General features: G+C 49.2%; 1 protein-coding gene across 4 annotated transcripts in view; it reads left to right on the top strand.

Moving 5' to 3' along the window:
• The window catches only part of HS3ST1 (heparan sulfate-glucosamine 3-sulfotransferase 1), a 67,145-nt gene that overhangs the window by 6,880 nt on the left and 55,720 nt on the right, over nt 1–4,545 (top strand). The window lies entirely within an intron of this gene.

Below are 4,545 nucleotides of genomic sequence, written 5' to 3'. Positions count from 1 at the left end.
TGTGTGTGTGTGTGTGTGTGTGTGTGTGTGTGTGTGTGTGTGTGTGTATTTAATGGACAGGTAGGTATTCGGGTTTCTGACTTTGTGGATTGGATCCTCCCCAGCAAAATCGGTTTCGCTCCTGCCTGCCGCATCTCCCTAGGACGGTACGGGGCAGCCGGAGCGCAGCGCACAGCAAAGCCCGGGTACCACTCTGGCTGGAAACTGGGGCAGGGATACAGTCAGCAGAAGTCAGTGGGTCGAGAGAGCATCCCGGGTGGGGAAACCTAGGTCTAGAATGCCTTTGCATTTTGTCGGAGTGGAGAAGACTTGGGACATCTCCCGAGGGGTGGGGATGCTCGGGAGGAGAGAGAATAAGGCAATGAACTGTAGGTAGCCTCTTTTCCGAATGCCAATTCTACACCGTCCTGCTTTTTCATTTTACTTTTTACCTATTTTTTTTTTTCTGCCTCTGTTTCTATTTCGAGCACCTTGGGTGGTGGCGGTAGATGAGGGTGCGGGGAGGCGGGGCGCCCACCCGCGGAGGGAGCTAGTAGACCCCCTCTCCGATCCCGGAGCAGACTCGGCAAGCCTGACGTCTTCAGGTGCGCTCTCCGAGCCAGACCGCGGACCGCGCGCTGCTCCCCCTTCTGGCCCTGGCCTGTCCCGGGAGCCGGAGGGCCGGCTTCCAGAACCGGGAATAGGATGGAGAAGCCGGCGAGAGCAGGAGCGGGGATTCAGGACGCGGGTGTGTGGGGTGTGCTTTGCTTCGCTCCGCTGTTGTGTGCCGGTGCTGTGCGCCTTCCATTTCATCTCCTCCGCGGGCGGGCGTCCGCGCTTCCTCGCACACCCAGGCCCCTCTTTTGGGAGTGGGGTTGCATCGCTCCTCCGGTCTCCACTGTGCAGGACCAGACGTTGCCTTGCCTTGCTTTGCCTTGCCTTGAGCGCGTCTCGCTCCTCCGCCAGCATTATCCGCCGGCTATTTTTATCCACTACTTGGAGGAAGATGCTTTTGGGGGGATTCTGGGGAGGCGATTCCAAATCCACTCTTCACACTGCGCTCCCAAAAGCGGTACCCTGCTAAGAGAGAGCAGCTGCGAGGAATGGCCAAGGGATTGGGGATGGAGTGTACCTGCTCCTCCTCCCGCAGTCAGAGCTCTCGAGACCTCGGCACCACGGGCTCGGCTGCGCCGCCCGCTGCTCTCCCGGGGAGCGGGTCCCCGGAGGAGTCCCTGGCGTCCGGGGCGCCTTCCTTGGCCGGCTTTTGTGGCTGCAGCAGGAGCGCACGCATGATCCTTTGGGTCCTAACTCGTGCGTTCGCGCTTTGCAGCCAAATCTCACTCTATTTTATTGAAATGCAATTACCAACTTCCACTCAAGGGTTAATTCCAGGAATTCCGTCTTAAAAGGGGGAGGGGGGACATAACCTAACTTCTGCCTGCCTATATTTCTAAAGCCCATCCTTTGGCATTTGGAAGTATTCTTGCTTTCAACGTTTTCACTAAAGACTGGGCGCAATTAGAATAAGCCTGACCTCCTGAAATGCCAGGAGATGGACGCTTCAGCTGCAAATCCGCGCTTTACTCTTTGTATTTCCAGGGCTTACATTCTTTTACTCCCGTAGGATTGCAGAAGTAACATGTTCAAATGGACCATTGTGTTACATAAGGTTTTCTCCAGAGCTAGGAAGAAAGAGATCAGCTTCTCAAGGAGACTTTCGGGGCTTCCGTGGGTCCCTCTAACTCTCAGCTGAGTTCGGGGTGGGGGCATCAACAACTTCGTGACTAAGCATTCCTAAGTCCTAGCAGTTAATTAGGACTGTAGCACTGAGTGAGGATTGGTGAAGCTGCCTGGTGTAGGATGCACTGTAGCTTTAAGATGGGAATTTTTTTCCCCCCTCAGGAAACTGGTGAGAAAGTGGTACCTTGAACTTGAAAATGGGATCGAGAAAAGCGCAGGGCTCTCAGCTCTGTAATTGGTACCCCTACTATGAAGCCAGAAGTCCTCCAGCTTAAAGTCCTGCTTTCCACAGTGTAGATGTTCAGGAACCCTTTACTTGGACTCCACAATACAGTTGAGACTTGCACTTTTGTTGTCAAAAGAGGGAACTCCCTTACTGGAGAAGCCCTGAAAGAGCTCTTTGAAGGGAAAACAGTGTGAAAGATTTTCTTACTTTAAATCACCATTTGATGGTGCCCGGAAGGGGCTAGAAATATGGACTGCCTTTCCCCTCCACCAGGGCCTCTACCCAGGGTAGCACGTGCCCACCATATGTACTGAGTCCTGTTCTCTCTGTTGAGGCTAGAGGTTGGGGAGAGCAACACTAAAATGGATTGATGCCCTGATGGCGCGGAGCCCATAGCCAGGGTCAAGGCTCAGGCAGCAGGTTGCAGGGCTTGTCTCCAAGCCAGAGTCCTTGCAGTCTTGGAGGGGGTGAAGGCGAAGCTGGAGAGTAATAATGTTCTAGAGGCTGTGTAGGAAATAGTAACTTTTCAGTGGGCATTGGGATAAAAGGCGGCTGTTCCCCATCACTTTGGTTTATCTTCCTTCAACTCCAGCAATGACCTAGTGCTTCCTGTGAAGCTGCCCTTTCTAAGTGTGGAGGCTGGGGAGCCTGCTAGCCAGATTTGGAGCCAGCTTCTTGCCCCAGGCCTGAAGCAAAAGGGAAAGAATCTCTCAGCTTCTTCCTCTGAAAAATAGAGACTAAAAGGTTATTATGAGACAGTAAGAAAATGTATGTGAAGAGCATTTTGGCAATTCTAAAACCCTGGTGGAAAATGTTCAGGGCTACTGAATATGCTTTCCCTGCAAAGTTCGTTTGGTCTATTTTAATGTTAATTTTAATTAGAATTTGTGTATGTCTGTGTGAATTGCATATGCTAAACATTAAATAGGGGAGAGGATTTCATACAATGGGCCAGTATCTCCTTGTGATCACCTGAAATCCATCAGTATCAGGCCTCAATGCTTCTCAGAACGATTAGTTTTTTGTTTTCAGGATCAGAGTTAATTTTTTAGAGTTTTTTTTTTCTTTTTAACTTCATGGATTTTATATGTCCTAAATATCTATCTATCTATCTATCTATCTATCTATCTATCTATCTATCTATCTATCTATCTATCTATATCTATTTGGAGAAAGGGCCCTGATACTGATTAATCAGGAAAGGAGGAAAGTTGCAGAGGCGTGTATCAGTTGGGGAAAAGTGATACATGCTCAGCTGTAGGAGATGCCCTTGGTCTCCCTTGTCTGAACCTGTAATCAGCATAAAGCAGGGGCTCTCTGTTGCATTTTCAGCATTCCAAATTTGCCCCCAGGACCTAGCTAAGTGCCTGGTCACTTAGTAAAGGCTCCGTAAGTATTTTTGAAATAAGTGAATGAATGATTGAACAGAATCTTCACAGCCACCCTGTGTTGTGCACGGGCAGATGGCATGATTTCTATTTTAAAGATCTGGAATCTGCAGATCAGAAAAAAAGTTAACTGATTTTCTGAAGGTAACAGAGGATTCCAGATTGGAGTTTGGGTCTGTCTGTTCTCGTTCTGCTCCGCTGCGCTGTTTGCCTTGCCGTATTCCTCCCATCACCACCTGAAATCCTCCTTATCCATAGTAGACTTTTGCATTTTGGAAGGTGCCCATGGAGGGACTTCTCAGTGGGAGGTGGAGCTTTCTCTCTGCTTGTTCATCTCTCTGGGCCCTGAACTGAAGCTCAGGATGATCCAACCTGGGACCTGGCATCTTGAGGGACTAGCTAAAGGACGCAAGGACAGCTAAGTGTTCATTTACCACCCTGAGTCATGAATCAAGTGGCTTGAGCAACAGCATGAATCTGTCAGCATTTCCCCTGGGTTCTATTCCCATGGCATGATCCTGCCATGCTTCCTGACCCTAAGGTTCCCTTCATCCCTTCCCTTTTAACAGGCCTGGATTTTCAGCTTCTCCTCAATTCCTAGAGGTCACCCTCAGTCTTCAAGTAAATTCCTTTTTCTCTTTGAGTTAGCCAGAATTGTAACCAGCTGATGTACATCCTCTCCCAATCCATCTTCAGGCCTGCCTCTGGCATGACGCTTTCTCAGCTTCCTCTACCCACGGGGAATTAAGCTCAGAGCTTTTTCAGGCCGTTAGAATAATATTTACTGGGCCATAGTTTGTCAATAGTTATGTGGTACCACCAGAGTTCTAGAAAAAAATGAATACATATTCTTCCAAGGAATAGCTTGAACCTAACAGAAATAGATCGCAGTTGGCATCTTTACTTTTTTTTTTTCCTCTCTCCTCCATGCCGCCTGCTTTTTGGTAGCTTTCCAGCAGGGGTCGCACACCGAAATGCCTTCAGTGGCCAGGCAAGTCACTGCCTGAGCGAAACAGGCCTTAGGGCCTGTGCCTGGGTAAGAAGAGGGGCTGGGACCCAACATCTGGTTGCCAGGAGGACCTCTGGCCCAGTCCTGCCACATCTGATTTTTTCTGTCTTTCTTTCTTTCTTTCTTTCTTTCTTTCTTTCTTTCTTTCTTTCTTTCTTTCTTTCTTTCTTTCTTTCTTTCTTTTCTTTCTTTCTTTCTTTCTT

This window comes from Callorhinus ursinus, unplaced genomic scaffold (genome assembly GCF_003265705.2).
Source record: "Callorhinus ursinus isolate GAN/ISIS: 27379988/994484 unplaced genomic scaffold, GSC_fseal_2.0 scaffold4, whole genome shotgun sequence".
NCBI classification, from domain to species: Eukaryota; Metazoa; Chordata; class Mammalia; order Carnivora; family Otariidae; genus Callorhinus; species Callorhinus ursinus.
The sequence above is the reverse complement of the archived record's forward strand: the minus strand, read 5'-3'. Positions and strand labels throughout refer to the sequence as shown.